The sequence below is a fragment of the Plectropomus leopardus genome, chromosome 14 (assembly GCF_008729295.1).
Source record: "Plectropomus leopardus isolate mb chromosome 14, YSFRI_Pleo_2.0, whole genome shotgun sequence".
NCBI lineage: Eukaryota > Metazoa > Chordata > Actinopteri > Perciformes > Serranidae > Plectropomus > Plectropomus leopardus.
Window position 1 is genome coordinate 7,002,887 of NC_056476.1, and position 18,479 is coordinate 7,021,365.

Sequence of the window (18,479 nt, forward strand, 5' to 3'; positions counted from 1 at the left end):
GACGCTGCTCTGAAAGACCTGGAGAAGCTGGAGGACGAGATTCTTCTGGTCGGCTCGTGCTTCATCCAGAGAGACAGGATGAAGAAAATGGAAACAGATTCAACGGCTGACATCCACTCCTGGGCCGGGACGGATGTGGACCGTGTGGCAGTGCTGCTCAACCTGTGGACGTGTGAAACTGAGTTTTTGAAGAGCAAAGTGCAGGTACAGTGATAAAGACAAATTCACAGGATCAAACTGGAGATTAAATAATTTTACTGATTACATTTTTAATAATTTTCTTAATATTTCTCAACTGGAAATCTGTATTTGCCTGTTTAATTTCTCATTTTTCAAACCAGACAGGTTCGTGCATCAACATCCTGTTTGTTAACTTTGTATTTGTCTTCGTTCTCCAGCTCTTGAACTGTTACTTTGAGGCCTACCAGCATGCAGCAGGGACCGAGGAGAGGTTCGCGTTGGCCGGAGTCATCACTGACATCATGCACAGTCGACCACAGTTGGACCTGAACCAGGAGTACTTCATTCAGACCTACAGAACTGAAATTGGTTGCATGAGAAGCCACCAGCAGCTGATCAGAGACATTCTGGACAATCAGGTGAAAACACAAACTCTGCAAAGGATTGTGTTCACGTGTGAATGTGCAGAACGCAAACCTGTGGGTGTAAATGTTTGAACTGAAAATTAATCAGTTTTAGTTGCTCTTAATATTTGCTGGTTTCAGCTTTGTAAAGACATTTTCTGTGTTTCACTTTCATAAATGCTAGCATTTGCTTCATTTGTGGATATCCTCTTGGTTACTAATACATCTTATTTAGTTTAGTGTAATCTTTATCTTGCACGTTGTGACTGATTGTGTTGTTGTCTCATCAGATTGAAAAACAGCGTCAGTATCTTCATCGAATCTGGAGAGGCGATCACAAAGCCTCCGTTCATGACTTTGGCCTTCCACCAAAATACATTCCCAAACATCTGGTCTCACTTGGAGGCAGCAGGTAAGCAAACACAAAAATAAAACTATTCAAGATTTGGTAGCCTCCAAAATTCATTATTAGTAGTGGGAATCACTAGAGGCCCCACGATACGATAATATCATTATAGTGAAGTCATGATACAGTATTATTGCAATTTTAAACATTTTGCAATAAACTGAGAATTGCGATAACATATAGCAACTACATTTTTTCAACTGCACAATTTTTCCTGAAGGAAAACTTAAAAAACTTATTAGATAAAACAAATTTATAACAAACAGTCTGTTCCTCTCACTTAAGTCATTTTTATTACTTAATAACTAATTTTATTTAGTGGACTTTTTTCCACCAAAAGTTTCATTTATGTTTGAAATTTTAATAATTAACATAATAAATAAAAATAAGTACTTGGTGTCTGTATTGATACAATATTACTGTGCAAGAAATCACAATACTGTGCTGTTTTGGTTTTTTCACAAACCCCTATTCATTTTTTGTTCTTTTAATCATACTGTACGTACGTTTTCCTTCCTGTTTCGTGTTTGCAGCCCCTCACTAATGAACACGTTCCTCCTGGAGGTTCATCCGTCCCTCTGTCTGGCCTCTGCTGTCTATCACAGTTTAGTTCAGGCTCACACGGAGCTCTGTCAGCTGCACCGAGCCACCAGCATCACCGACAAACTCCTGCTGCGACAGAAGCTCCTGCAGCGAGCCCTGCAGAGCTGGAGCCACCTGGCTTCACCCGCAGCCTCCTACAGCTCCCAGATACAGAAAGATGTTGGTTTTTCATTTTCTCAAATCAATTTAGATACAGTGATGTAACAAATAAGTCAAAATTTGTTTTCTTATCTCTCAGTTATTCTCAGATGTGTTCTTTGAGGATCCAATTTTGGTCCAAAACGTGGGGCTTTCACTTATAAGATCTGCAGAGGAGAAGGACATGATGCAGGGAAAAGAGAAGCAGTTGTATGCGATGGAAACTTTCTCCAAGCTGCTGGAGCTCGTCACCATCCGCCATCGTCTGCTTGAATCGGCCTCCGAGACGGCACATCTGGCACAGTTAAGATACCACACTCAAACTGGGGAAAAGGGGACTTTTAAAGTGTTCTGTGCATTTTTATTTAGTTTTTTGAAACTGTACCCATATTGAATCCTTTTTTATTCAGATCTAGAAAACGTGAGACCTAATATGTTTTTTTGGGGGGCGGGGGTTGGTATCGCAAGCGTTTTTCGGTTTAATGTGACATGTGATCGGCCCACTTCCTCAGCATCTACCACTGATACAGTCTGTTGTGGTGAATCGCAGTGTACTATCATTCATTTTATTTAAAGCCTCAGAAAACACATCAAGGATGAACGCTCATGTTCAGTGGTGCCGAGGTACATACAACATTCATCTCAAAACAATGATCATAAAAGAAAAATACAAGCCTTGTAAAATCCAAAACAAATAAGCAAATCTAAAAACAGTCACAGTTAATGACATCAAAAATTAAACCTTGGAATTCTGTCAGAGTTTTCGATGAGGACGGCTTAAAATTTTGCTGAAAGTATCTGGGACATAGTAGGAACAGGCTGGTCTTCTTAGCTCAGTGCGAATTTTCGGCACTTGCAGGGTGAGCAACATCTGAGATTGGCTACAATTGCTACCAAAATTTCATGATAGCATGGTTCAGAGATCGGAGGGGAGCTATTGTAGAAGAGCTTTGTAAATAAATAAAAACAAAAGCTGGTTCCTTACGGACTTGGCAGCTCGGTATGGTCATTATCTAACGAATGAGACAGAGATTCAGGCCTCCAGTAAACTAATCACAGTTATTTGTTAAAATAAACAACAGAAAAAAACTCATTCCAGTGTCACACTCACAACTTCTGTGTTGGTCTGGTAATATTACTGTACATGCAGAGATCAACACCAAAATCATACAGTGTAATAGTATTACATCAGACTGTAGCATTCAGTAACTCTTTACAGGTTGTACAGAAACGTGGCGTCCGAGCTCGGCTTTGACGAGTTCCACCTCTATCTGAGGCCGGTGCAGTTTGAGGTCGCTGAGCAGAAACACAAAGCCGAGCCGAGGCCTGTTTTCATCACAGCGATACTGGAGGACGACAGCTCTGTGGACAGGTAAATAACTGCACTGAGGCCGACCATCATAAAGATGCATCTCCAACATTTTCTTTCACCTAATTATTTATTATTATTATTTCTTCTAATTGAGTTATTTTGTGTGTGTGTGTGCATTGGCAGATATGTATGTATGTAAGTATGCATACATATGTCTTTGTGTTTATATGTATATATGTTTATATGTATTCTCCTCATGCTGGTCAGCACTTTGTGCTTTTGCTTGAAAAGTGCTCTACAAATAAAGTTTATCTTTATTATATTCTTTTCTAATATGAAATAGTTGGTGGGATTTGTCCTGCAGGAAATCTAGAAATACAGCATATGTGCACAGCCTGCCTCTCCACGTGTGATCTCTTATTTCTGCTTTTCTATAAGAGCAGTGAAGTATGATTGAAAGAGAATCACACTGTGTGCTGCAGGTTCACCCCGTCCCAGCTGCCTCTGAGCATCCAGGAGCTGGACGAGAACCAGATCGGGAGGTTCAGCTTCAGCTCACAGGACGCAGTTATTTATGTACGCTGAAATTAAATTTTTGTTTTATTAGCCGATATATAAATGAAGAAACAGAATTGTAAATCAACCTGTTACTGACAGAATTTATTTCTTCTTATTATTATTCCCTATTTGTAGCTCATGAACAAACAGAGTATAGAAAACCTCCAGGTGACTCTGGCCTGTCAGGTTACACAGAAGAACGCTCTGATAAGTGCTGTGAAGCTGGTTTGTCTTTGTCACTGGGCGGAGAGAGGGACGTCTACAGCTCAGGTACTGTTTAGTGATGGAAATACATTTTTTTCAAGTACAAGTACTTCGCTACCATTTAGAGGTAAATGCTATACTTTTTATTCCAGTACATCTATCTGACAACTGGAGCTACTTTTCAAATTAAGATTGAGATTAAACAAGTGGTTTCCAACCTTTTATGGCTTGACAAAAAAAACAACACAGTATATTGTTTAGGCTCTTTGTCATTGTAGATGTCTTGTACATTTATTTTTTATGTTTTTATTTTTCTTCACAATTCCTCCAAAAAGACATATCCCCAAAATTCTTACAATGTTTCATTAAAAATAAATAAATAAAAATAAAAACTATTCAAGGCCATATGAGGTACAATTCAATTTAATATTTGGGGAAAAAAAACCCAAAACAAAACTAAGATTAGAGAAAAAAAAAATCCAACATTTAACTTTGTTTTTTCTTCTTTACAACCACATTAATTATCTCACAACCTCTCATTCAGAGGGGAGCTCGACCTGTACACTGGGAACCAAAAGACTTAATATACTGAACTCTTTACAAAGTAGTTTACTATGCAGAAATTGGTGGTTACTATTTATAACCACTATTGCTTGCAAAGGTAAAAGTGGGACCCATCCCCAAATTCACTGCATTTATGTTTTTCCAGCAGTGTGTGTGTGATTTTTGTAGCTTTCATTTCTGACAATAGATCTTTTATCTTTCACGCTTCTCCATCACTGATATTGTTCATGGTTTAATTTAAATAAACTGCTGTTCAAATATTCCTCTTTAATTTCAGTTTGCTTTGCATTTTGTTCATAGGATAAAGTCGCCCTTCATTCTGATAAAGATGTGAAAATTGACTCCAGGACTGGAAGCGACTCCAACAACCTGCAGGAAAAATCAAACTCTTCACCCTCCAAAGGTTCAGCGAGAACTCCCGTCACCAGCAAGCAAAGGTAATTTTCCTCATTTGAAGAACAGATTAAACAGGCTGACTGACTAACAGCAGTTTTTGTGCCGTCTCTTTAATAAACACAGTCTTGTTTGTTTCTCCAGGCTGATGGAGGCCTTTGTGTCCATCCAGCTGGAAAAAGTGGGTCTGCGTGACGAGATGCTGAATTCGTTTGTGAAGAAGAAACAGGCCGTGGGGGGTCTCATAAAAACCCCGGTGAGTTGCATAGAGTGACTGAGCAGGATGATAAATGTGATTGACTGCTCGTGAAGTAAAATTAATTTCTGTCGCACGGCAGGAGGAAGCAGCAAAGATCAAACGAGGGCTCATCATCGACTTTCTCCAGAAGTGCGTCCATTAACAAATTCTGCATTCCCTTTGTTGCAAGTTTTTCTCTGTGTGTCACTCTAGATCTAAATGCTGTTAATGCTGTAAATGCTGTTTTATTTCCACAGATTCAGCTCACAGATATCACAGTATTGTGTCAGAGCGCAGATTGTTGCATATTACAACAGTCTAAACTCCCTTTTGGACGACGTCCCCTCCATCCGTCAGTCCCACTTCGTGACTGGGCGAGCCAGCGAGCCCAAAGTTATTTTGGATTCAGGAGCTGACCTTCATCCTGACCCCAGGTACAACAAGCACAAATTTTATGCATTATTAATGTGCAGAATAGAAGAACAACTGTTTTCAGATCACGTGAAGGCACTGATGAAAAGAGCAACTCATGCAAACAAACTCCACACCAAAAAATGTATTTAAATGGACAACATTTCTGTCCCAGTGAGTTTGAAAATTATTAGTTTAATAACAACAACAACCACAATAATAATACTACTAATAATAATGATAATTTATAATAATAAAAATAACAATAAATAGCGTGTGCTGTAAAATTTCCCCAAATTTATCTGCTTCTGCAAGATATTATGAGAATTATTCTGACTGACATTTTATACTTTTTCCCTGTTTTTTGTCATGTTATGTAGATGTATCATGTTCAGTTTTTTAAGACCTTATTTTCTCTGTCCTGTCCATCTTATCTCTATTTTTATCGAATGAGATATTCGGCTTCAGTCCTATTTGTTTGCATTGAGCCTCTCAAAAATTCATTTATTTTGATGAAAATGACAAGTTATATTTATTAAAGAAAGTTGATTTAAGGGCTCACTCATTAAATTCAAAGATTCAGAATTTTTTGAGGATTTTTTTTAGGTTAGATGACATCCTAAAAAAATGTGACGACATACATTCGAAACTTTATTTGAAAACCTAAATAGAAGCATCAAAAGTAAAAACATACAAAAAAAGACATCCGGTACAGCCCTACTTATTGTAAATATTTGTGTCAGACTTTAAAGTGTGAAAAGTGGGTGTAGATTATTTAACTCCACCCTTCAAACAGATTGATTTAGAGTCACTTTTGTCTCCTCTTGCAGGACGTTTCAGTGTCGGCCGCAGCAGCTGCTGTCTGCAGACGGAAAAACTGTCCTCAACCTGTGGTACATCCCCCGCTTCTCTGAAGTGCTGCACATGTTCAAAAGTGTTTCGGTGAGACTCTCAAATCAACACAGAGACTATTTAAACAGCAGCACAACACATGAAGCATTTAGCTGCTTTCACTTTCATGCTTTTCTCAGGACCATAAATCATTTTTAATGCAGTGGTGAGCCACAGAGCTGGGTACATCAGTGTTTATATGAATTATTTTTAGTGCTTGTTTTTGTTTTCTTGGGTCACGTGTTGATGGAGAGAATTATTTTTAAAAAGTTATAAACTAAGTGTCTTGAATTCATGTTTTACTGTATTTTTCATGATTTAAACCTCTGGGATTTATTGTTCTTGTACTGTTTGTTAATAATTTGTCCCTCTGGTTTCCAGCAGGCATGTTCTGCAGCTCTCCATCACACTCTGCAGATCGTTTCGGCTCTTCACGACATCATTTATTACCTGGTTAGTTTCTCAAGACTGGGAAACACAGAAGACTCCGGGGGCTGCAGAGGAGGACGGGACACACCGCTCGCAGCTGGCTGGGGGGGCACTGAAGGCATCGGTGGGTTGATGTTGTAAATAAAGCATCGCAGCTGCTCGTATGTACATTTTTCTACTCATAGCAAAATGTAGAATTAGAAATGTTACATAATTAATCTTTAGAAAACATTTTTGAAAATGTTCATACGGAAAAGTATGAGCAAACTTTTTTGCAGACAGCTTTCATTGTCTGTTAATAAGACCAGCTGGGCCTTTGTCGGTCCCGGCTGACATTCATGTCTTTTAGAGGCTGTAGCAGAAACAGAACCGATGGATTTGAATGGATTTTTTAATCGAATCTCAAATGGTAAAACCATGCCTAAATTTAGCACCATATCCGTGTAGCAAATCATATCAATCCTAACATTTCTGCAATAATTTATGAGACATAAATGAGCACTGGAATGATCGCCATATACTTCCATGAAAATCTTCTACGCTTTTATTCAGTCTTAATTTTAGTCTGATTTTAGTTTGATAGGGCAGATTTTATTACATAATTATGACCAGAAAACTTCACACACACTGTTGAGCTGCATCTCAAATTAAACTGAAGGTTCCCAGATTTCAGATGATGTATACCATGTCTTTGTGACATATACTGTTGACCTGATATCTCCCAAAAACGATCCCCTGTCCCAGCTAAAAGAAGATAAAAATAAAAGATAAAAATGAGGGTTATGGAAATTCCCAGGTTGAATATACTGACCTGGTAATATTTAGTATATAATAAAAGACCAGTATAAATCAGTATGTTGACAGCCAAGCATAGTAATCCCCTTTACAGTGTGTGTCCTCCTGTGTGTGTTGTGCAGGAGCAGAGCTGCAGGAGCTCCAGCGTCAGGTCGACCGTCTGTCGGATCCCAGCAGCCCAGAGTGTGTGGGCCACCTGCTGCAGCTGCGCCGGCAGGTCCTCCTCCTGCAGTTTGACACCGCTGTGAGACACCTCATCAGGTCAGTGAGGAGGAAAAACACCTCATCATAAAGTTCAGACATATTGATTAATTTCATCTCTCTCTGCCCACACTGAGTTTCTGTCACAAGTTATTTATAGGCACTCATCTAAGTGTTTCCTTTTTATATTTGCTTTCTTGTTGCTGTTTCCCTTTGTCGTGCTTTCATGTCTCTCTTTGACTGTGCTACTGATGGCCTTTTTCAGCAGTAATGGATTTGTGATTTTTCCCCAACTATTTACAAAAAACAAAGCTTTTTTTTTCTTTCTGCCAGGCCAAAAAAGGTCCAAACTAATCCCGGTTCAGCTTTGTAACGCCTCATTTTTCAATACTAATTGATCTTTGTACAAGACCTGACAGTAACAAAGTAGTGTTAAACATTATTTAAAAAAAAACACTGGGTAATGTTTAGGTCAGTTTATTCAATTGATATTGCAGAAAGTTTAATTCTGTTGGGGCGTCCTGGTTGTGGATAGTAAACTGCAATATTTGCATCCCACTTCTTGTTCCATATATTTACTGTCATCTTTTTACTTTCACAATCTAAAGGAGAAAAATATCCCAAAAGTAATTAAAAAAACAACAACAACAGCAAAAAAAGTCCTTAAAAAGTCTTTAAAAGTATCAAATTTATTAATCTAAAATAAGGCCTTAATTGGTATTAAATTGTCTTGAATTAATTTTTTGAAAGCCTTAAAAATACTCAGACACTGGAAATTTTGAGGGATTTTTATTCTGATTTTGCACTTTATTGTCTATTATTTTTGTTAAACAATTTAATAAATTCCTTTTCTAAAAACAGGTCAGAAATGCCAGATATTTCCCACTTCTGTTGCTCAACCAAATATATACCTTATGATAATATAATATGTTCATTGTCTTCTGTGTGTCACTCAAAAAAGGGTTATTTTTTCAATATTTGACATAGATAATCAAAAAAAAATTTAATAAAAAAAAAGTCAAGTTTTATGTTACAATTAACATTGGGGCAAAATAAAATTGTCCCTGGTTATTGGAAAATTGTCCTTAAAAAGTCTTAAAGTCTTAAACCTACCTCATCTTAAGCTGTAGGTTTTCTGTGTCTATTGTGTTTTTCTCGTGTTCAGGGAGGCGTTCCTCTCTTCTGGCGATATTTCCTCTTACCAGAGCGTGAGTGACAACATGGTGACGGCGCTCCCTCCGCTGAGCGACAGTATCCAGGCTGACGTGTTCAGTCTCACGCTGCCTGTTCCTCCTCCTCTGGATGCTCGAGGCTCTCAGGTTAGTTTAGCCGCGTGACATCAGTGGACAGATATCACATCTGTTTATAGTAAACACTGCATGAGGGGAAATGTATTTGTTGATATTTTATGCGTCTCATGTTGACTTTCTCGGCAGGCACAGACGACGTTTCCATGGAGAAGTTTCGTAGCCTGTCATCGGTTGTTCCCCGTGGCTATTTGGGACGTCCCTCACATCGAATACTGCATGCAGGTTTATATATTTTTGCATGGTGATATAAGATTTGCCCAGAGACCACATTGCCATAAAATTTAGGGAAAATAGTCCCCAGATGGTAATACTTTATGACTTCCTGTAGCACTATCACCGGGGCAACACAATAATTTGTGCACAGTAAATATCAAAATCTATCACACAGATTGCTTTGAACTAAACACAGAACTAAAGACTAAAGCTTATATGTAAATAACACTAAATTAGAGTAAAATTAGGTATGGAAATTAGATAATTGACATTAAAATAAAAACAGGGCTAAATTAGCTAGAAAAAACAGTTGAAGCAGTAATATGTACTTCAAAAAATTACTAACATAATATGAAAATATACAGGAAATGTCTCAAGTTTTAGTCTTTGTGAATTTTGTCAGATTTGTCAACAAAACAAGCACGAGGAAGTATCAATACATATGATTATTGAGACTGGGATGTTTATGTGACTGTGATTCAATCTAACCCTGATAAAGTGTTTATTTATAATGTAACGCATATGCTGAACTTCTTAAATCTTGCCCTCCTTAATAACCCATATATTATAATAATAAAAAAATTAATGTTGAAAGTAATAAAAACTGAAATAAAACTAAACATTTTTAAATAATTAAATCTAAACTAAAATGAGCAAAGCCAATCTGGAAACCAACAGAAACCCAGCTGAAAAGAAAGCAAAATATTAAAAAGAAATACAAATATAAACTAATTCTAAATACAAAATTTACTCTGAGTAACTCATAAGCCACTCTGGACAAATTGTCAACTCAGGATATCTAGTCATTGAACAGAAACATGAAACTTGTTGAGCACATTCAAACCTTTTTTATTTAATGGCCCTTACATTTATACTCTCTGTCAGGACAAACTTTACACTACTGCCGAGGCTATAAGTACAGCAAAATATCTCATGTTTTTGTATTCTGAGGTGCAAATATGATTACAGGCTCTAGGGTATACTTTTTTTTGCCTGTATTCCTTTTTCTTTTATTTCTTTTTCTTGTTATTACAATATTTTTGTTTTTGAAATTGATTTAACAAGTTTTAATTACTGTAAGTGTTACCTGATGCATTGCAACTTCAGATATTTGAAGGTGAATTAGAGAAAGGAAGAAAAACACCTCTTATTAATTGTGTGTCTTTTTACTGTGACATAAACAAGTTTTACGAGCGACAATTACACAGAGGAGCTTTGTTTGTGTGCAGCTGTGTCTGAGCGGTCTCAGTGATCGCAGCAGACTGCAGGCCAACGCAGCGATCCTCGGCGTGTCGCTGCTCATGGAGGACGTCCTGAACAGTGGAGGAGAGGCAGAGCCTGTCCGTCTCCGTGGCAACAAGAATGACGTCCTGCAAGATGGAAAACCTAATGAAGTAAAAAAACTGTTTATAAGTTTCAATTTGGGATCAAGCAGACGAAACAAGACAGCTTCGACTATTTAAAAGGCTGCTTATGGCTGTAAACTTGCCACATGACGTCATGTTAGCTGTGTTTTGTGTTTGTTTTAGGAAGCTGAAGTAAAGAAAAAGACTTGTGTGTCAGAGTCCTCCACTCTCCTTCAGGATCCAGTCAGAGTCCAGTCTGTGCTGAAAGGTTTCCTCCTGCTGACGAAGCAGCTTCACGTGTTCAGGGAGAGCTGGGCTCGAAGGCGTTTGGGTGCTGAAACGTTCAGGACGCCCAGTTTGTATCAGCAGTTTGTAAAACTCTACAGGTACTGTGGGAAGCACAGAAACAGAGAGAGTTTAATTAAACTTAGACAACTGCATGTTGGTTTGCTTACCTGTGGTAACAGTTTATTTGGATAGTCCACCTACAGATAAATTATATTAGTATTATATATATAATATATATAGTATTTGTAACATTTCAACAGGTTACCATTTTTAATAATAATAATAATTATCATCATCATAATTATTTATTTATTTATTCGATTATTTTCTACATAACAAAACAAGCTCACATTTAGGTACATTTAGGGGCTGTACTGAAGTGAAATTTTGTATTATATTCTGAGGACTTTAGTGACAATTTCGGCAATTTAATATCTATAAAGTTCCTTAAAGGGCTTTTTTTTGATGGCACGCTCCCTAGACTAGCACCCATTCATTAAAAAAAAAACAAAAACCCTGAACTATCCCTTTAAAGTCCAGGAGACCCCTGAAATATGAACGAAAGCTCCAGAACAGCTACTGAATCAGAGCTGCTGTTTCTAAGATTGAGAATTAACTTAAAATTCTATTTTTTAAACACCTGGTGACTAAAATAATGATAGTTTTACATCATTTGTTCAATCCTATATATAATGATCTGTTTTTTCTTTGACAGAGCTGAAATCTTTTACCCCAGTATGAGAGTTCTGGCTCAACAGATGGGTAAGGAGCGAGACTACGAGGTCTTAATATCTGGCAGCCAGTCTCTCCTGCCTCCACCTGGAGCTTCAGAGGTTGATGTGAAAGCCTGGCAGGTATAATACAAAACTATTAACTACACAGAATATTGGCCTTGCGTTTGTAACAAAACCTCATTACCTTATAAAATACGGTGTGATCCTCTCAGCTTCGTAAACTGCTGGAGAGCACCGAGTGTGACATGATCAGAGCGGTGCAGAGGAGGATCAACAGAGAGCTGACGCTGGTAGTTTCAGAGCGAACTCGACAGGACACAGGACTCCCTACAGGTACTTAACCCCCCCCCCCAAAAATCAACCTTTTAGCACTGCATTAATGCTGAAGTTTAAATAAAAATATTCTGTGTGGTCAGAGCTGTGGAAGAAAACCCCACTGAAGTACAGTTTGTCACCAGAGCGTCCACAGATCGTGGAAACGTTCATCCAGCAGCTGATGGATGGAGCTGAAGAGGCTGAGGGACAGGTACACACACTGCAGGACAAATGATGGACAATGAGTACCATCTGTTCCCTGTGAATATCTACTGATAACATGCTGCACGTATATTCTCTTCCACGAAAAATGTTGTCTAATTAGAGATATTTGTGAACAAAATAAGAAATAATTTATGAAGTAAAGTGAGAAAACTCAGAAGTCCCTTTAAAGTTAAGTACTTTTCCTGATGAGAAAATATTAACAAAGTGTTGCTGATGAAACATAACCTCTGGTGAGGTAACTTGAAATTGTTTCTTTACACTTACAATTGCTCCACAGGGTCCAAAACCTGGAAAAGCCTTGAAATTTAACAATCACATTTTCCAGGCCTGTGGAAGTCATGGAATTAGTCAGAATCATTTTTGAGTTTTGAAAAAGTCATAAAATGTTTTTGTCATAGTGACATTGTTACAATAATCTCCCATCCACGCATAACCTTTAACATAATGTAACCTCAATTCTCAATGTTAGCTTGTAGGGATGTTAAATAAAGCTACCCCCCTGTATCTGCTAATGTTACAAAAATACATATTTATTTGTGCATTCAAATTGTACAAGGGGTGATAGTGGCTAATAGGAGTACTACTACTCATAATAATAGTAATAATAATAATAATAATAACTTTAATACCAGAGTTTACAAAGTGCTTTGAATAACAAGGCAAAGCTGAAGCAAGAGGCAGCATAAATATAAGAGCCAAACAATAATGCCAAATTAAGGCTGAGATAAGAAAAGAGAGAAACAATTAGACAACAAAAATAACAATAACAACCCATACCTATAAGAGTAAATACAATTTAAAGGATAGAAGCAGTAAACATGGAAATAATAATACTAATAATAGAATTAAACATGATCAATACAGAATAAAAGAAAACATTAAAAGATAAATGAAAATAGACGACATCACATTGAAGCAAGTGTATAAAAAGTCAATGCTTCTGCCAACCTTATCCGCGGGCAGGTCGTTCAGAAGCTCATATTGTTTTGGAGGAGTTTTAATATAAGTTTTTTAAAAAATGCCCGGCAAGTCGGGGAAGAAAAAAAAAACTTTATTATGGGGCCTTAAAAAGTCATGGAAAAGTTTGGAAGTTTTATCCATGAAAATGTGTGGGAACCCTGGCTCCATTTCCAGCTATGTTCTGTTAACTGATACTTCAGCAGGCCTGTAGTGTGTTAGTGTCCCTCTGTTTCCGTGACAACTAATCAGACTCCCGAGTGTCTCTTCCTTTCAGCTGAGGGTCTCTCAGGATCGCCTGCAGCAGTGTCTCACTCAGCTCGGCTCTTCTCTGATGGAGCGAGAGCGTCGCAGCTTCCTGCTCTACTCACAGTTTTATGAGCAGATCCTGCAGCAGCAGACTCAGCTGCTCCATCACAGAGAACAGGCACGTGTGGAGATTTTCACTTTGTTGCACAACACAGCAGGGATGCATGATATTGGATTTTTTTGCCAATATAAAAGAAAAATCCATGCGGCCGGTAACCAATACCGATATCCATATATACACTTTTTTCCCCACTTAATTTTAGTGATCATCAAGTCTCCTGTACTCTTCATTCTCTGATCCTGATGGCTCACCAGCAGATGGAGACATAAAATACTATGCTTTTCAATGAACGTAGTCTTCATTAATTTTACAAAATAAGAAAAATACTTCAACTGAGGGTTTTTTTTTTAAGTACATGTTTACCTTGTTAAATTTGAGATTGGTAGAAATTAGCACGTTGGTCGATTCCGATGTTTGATTTTATAGCCATTATCTGCCAATATGACATGCTTATATTATCACGCATCCCTACAACACAGTGTATTTTACTGGCTGTTAATGAGGAGGTCATTTTTCAACAGTAACTTAGGCAAGGTTTTGTTATTTTTTCCCAAGAAAGGCCTACGAATGTTTTTCAAGGAAGGCATGTAACTGTTTACATAGATTTAAGACTCACAGAATGATGATTTTATTGTTCTTTAATGTGTTGTATTTTCATATATTTTCTTAGGATGTAAAGAATCTGACAGACTCTCAGACAAACAACGTCCACAGACAGGTAACTACTGTAGTTACAAATGACTTTGTTGCTCATATGCAGTTTTACAGGATTTAAATTACAAAATAAATGTTATTGTAATCAGTTACAGTTCCTGTGAAAAAAAATGCAATTAAATCACAGTTGCTAATCAAATGTTGGTGATTACAAGAGTGCCTTTATTGTGAAGAAAACGTGTTTTTATGCTGTTATTCTGTGAAAACCATGTCTAAAGCAGCGTCTAAGACAAACAAGTCGTTCCAAAAAAAAAGTAATAATTCTAATAATGTTAATGTACTGTGTTGTTGTTCCACAGAGGGCTGCTGAATGTCGTGAGATGATGTTGAAGATCTCAGCTCTGCAGGCAAAAGTCGCTCACCTGGAGGAAGAGAGGAAAACTGCAGAGGAGCAACTCAGTCTCAAATTCAGAGGACGCTACGACCCGTTGGTCCGACACCTCTTCTCCACCTGCATCCAGCTGAAGGTGAGAAACTTGATCTTGTGTTTGATGCCGTCTTATCCAAATAATATGTGTAGGTCTATCCAAATATATTTATTTTTGATAGATTTTTTTCACCATTTCTACCAAATTCAACTTAATATTTAGAGGACTGTGCACCTCTTACTGATTTCTCATGTTAAACTGCATATTACAGATCTTTGCATGTCAGTTTTCACGTTGAATATTTAAATCTTTGCTTTCTCTCCATTGTATCCAATCAAAGTTTGCAGCTGCAATTTCCAAGAGTAAAATGACAACATATCTTATTTACTTTTTGAGCCATTGAATACTTTATTCATTCTCACTGTATCTCAGGCCAGACTCGATGAGTACCACCGGCAGATGGAGCAGGACGTGAGCGAGATGGTGAGCAGAATACGATGCGAGGGAGTCGACCGAATCATCAGACTCAAGAAGAAATACGGCTGCACCAAAGACGATGATGAACTCACACTCACACAGTTAAAGGTATCATGAAGCAGAAAATAAGTGTGAATTTATGAAAAACGTACAATAACTTTCAGTTTTGTTGAGGAGAACAAATGTAAGTCACTAAGTAGTTTATGTGTCGACTGTCAATTTTTTTCACTATTAGACATGTTCAAAACAATTAAAAATTCCAGCTCGTGACCATTTAAACCAGTGTGTCCCACTCTACTTTTTCTATCAGAAAGAAGAAGTCCATGAGTTGAGTCTGGAGAACAGCCGGCTGACCGCTCTGCTCTGTAAACTGAAGGCTGTGAGCCGCTGGAAGCAGGCGGTCGACCAGGAAAAACTCCGCCGGCGGCTGCTTCAGACTCAGCAGGTCAGCAGAAAAATTCAATACTCACAAATCAAATTCATCCACTGCAGAAGACAACAAGAGCAGAGCTTGTGTCCTTTATTTTTAGTCCACAGTCTCGTCGCGTTATTTTTTAGCCATTTTATTTTTGATAAATAAGTCATCAAATAAGATCTGATATTTTAATATATTGAATCATACAGTTGGATATGCGTCACCAATCAAAGCAAGCTTTGCATTTCTCTCTTAACTTTTTCAAGTACTTGAGAAAGTAAATTCATTTTATATCTTTTACTGGATATTTTATATTTTTAGTCATTCTTCTCTTCTTTTTTTTCAAATTTGTTTAGTTTTTATGTATTTATTTATTTTTTGTTGCTTGTTCCTCGTGACTGTTGCTCGCTCATACGGGAATTGTTGAGTCTCCATAAATTAAAGTGCATGCTGTCAGACCTGACTTGATCTATAATCTGGTGTTTTAATAAAAAAAAAAAAATGACTGCTTTTTGATTGTTACAATTTGTTTAAATAAATGATTGGAAGTAAAGGACAGTATACAAAGTATTTATATTTTTACAAAACATTTGATTTAACTTACTGGTGTATTTATTCATGTATTAGATAATACCCTTGACTTATAAGAGAGCTTATTTGCTTTTTTTTCCACTTTTGTCCTGGAATTTCTGAAGATATTTAAACTTGTCTTCATTGTGGATGAACTTTTTTGTGTTTAACTTACCGGCATATACTTTTAATGGTGAAACATTCTCTGTTCTGTCCAGAGGGAGGTCATTTGTCGCAGTGAGGCCCTCAAAGTGAAGATGACGTCAGAGGGGGAGGTGGTCGTCCTGCAGGAGGAGCTTGAGGCCACGAGGAAGGCGTTGAGTAGCTGTCAGGTTGAGTGCAGCAACAGCAAGAAGCTGCTCAGCAGGAAGGTACGTGAAGTCTCATCCACACCTCACTGCTGCCCAAAAAATTAACGTCAACTACAGAAGTTTGATTCCTGCGTTAGCATCAAAGCTTTAAAAAATGCAAAATATTCACGTACATTTGACATTTAGTGGAAAATCACAGTGTTTCTTAAGCCTAAACCCAACGAGATTAGCATTTACTTATCCACTATTCATTTAGAATTTTGTGGACAATTTTTTCTCAATTTTGTCTTAATATGATTCTGACTTTAAAGTCACTTTTCCTCACTTTTATGTGTCACTTTTATGTGTAGCATGTTCGGGCGGAGCAAAAATCAGTAGGAACCTCTTTAAAATGTACCAGGAAAGAAAAATATTTTCTCTCAAGTCAGAACGTACAACTACAACAGATTATTATTTTTTCAAATTCAATTAATCTCTTACTTATTTTAAGATAAGACTTTATTAATCCTGCACCAGGGGAATTTACACATAAAAAGAAAAAAAAGGTGATTGATTGACCGATGATGATTAAGTGATTTTATAGATTAATTGTTCTCAAAGATGTTTGGATTACAACCAGAGAAGAGTGAAACAACCAGAAAATATTCACATTTAAGAAGTCGGAACCACTGAATCTTTGCTGTTTGCCATTACTGCTGAAAATATTTTTTTTCTATTGACTAATTGTAGCATCTTCAGTCAGCGTAAATCCTTTTCCTCCTATAGACTTAGGCTCATGTAAAACTCTACAGTGAAGTGAAAAATGAGATCGTAAATTGTGATGATGTCAAACACTGGGAGGAAAAGAAACTATGAGCCTGTCGAGTGCAGTATTCACTCAATATCCACTGATACGCAGACAGAGGAGCTCCGGGTGGCCCGGCATCAGTCTGCTCAGGAGGCCCACAGCAGGCAGGAGCTGGACAACTATCGAATGCAGACCCTGGAACAAATGAAAGCCGACATAGAGGAAAGGGAGAGACGGCTCAGGGGGCTCGAGGAGCAGCTGGACACGGGCAGCAGGATGAACCACTTACACCGACAACGCAGCGCTAAAGAGATCCGGCAGGTTTGTGAACTATCTTCATTTGTCTAATACTGTATGTGTGTGTGTGGTGGCGCACAAATAGTTACACACTGCGGAGAAGAGGATTTCTTTGTTGTAATGCTATATCTCTTCAACTTTTTTATTTATATAACTTATGATATGTCATTAAAAAGTCATAAAAAAATCAAAGTATAGTATGACGTCAAAAAGTCATAACAATCATTGTAGCATAGTATAACATAAGAATGATAAATGTCATACTGCAGTATAATGTCAAAAATCATGGCAAATGTCATAGTATAATATGACATAGAAAAGCCATAAAAATTTAATTGCATAGTTTGACATCAAAAAGTCATGACAGATGTCATAGTGTAGTCATCTAAATCATCATCAATAGTATGATGTTAAAATCATCATAGCATAGTAAATGTCACAAACTAATATCAAACTAAATATCATAGTATAGTATGACATCAAAAAGTTATCATGAATGGTATAGTTTGATTTTAAGAAGTTGTAAAAAATGTTGCAGTATAGTATATCAAGTCAAGTCATCAAAAATCATCATGGTATCATATCGTCAAAAAGTCATCAAAAATGACATATTATATAATGGGTAAGGCGAGGCAGCTTTATTTGTGTAGCACATTTCATACAACAGGGGGATTCGAAGTGCTTTACACAGCAATAAAATATAAAAACATAAAACACACAGATTTACAATGAAAGAGTAACCTTGGACTGAAAAATGGTCAGCAGAGTGTCAGAAATCATCATAGTATTGCATGATATCAAACGTCCTAAAAACCGATATACTAAAGGATGATGTCATAGTATAGTATAATGTTTTTGGGAAAATTTTGCCATACTATAGCCTTGCTCTTTTGGTCATTTTTTTCCGACGTGCCATATTTTGTTGTTTTTGGCTGTTTTTGCAACGTTTTGTACCATAGCGTGTCTCAACACGGTATTTAATGTAGATTTTAGCAATTTTCAGCTGCTTTTGGGAAATGTCATTTTTTGACATTTTTGCCATACTATAGCCTTGC

General features: G+C 37.3%; 1 long non-coding RNA gene across 1 annotated transcript; it reads left to right on the plus strand.

The window, feature by feature from the left end:
* The first annotated feature begins 11,686 nt into the window (after window positions 1-11,686).
* On the plus strand, window positions 11,687-12,054 carry LOC121953420. The gene is made up of 3 exons (XR_006106512.1): window positions 11,687-11,738; window positions 11,831-11,951; window positions 12,035-12,054. It is a non-coding gene; the product is annotated as an uncharacterized LOC121953420 (long non-coding RNA).
* Window positions 12,055-18,479: the final 6,425 nt, after the last annotated feature.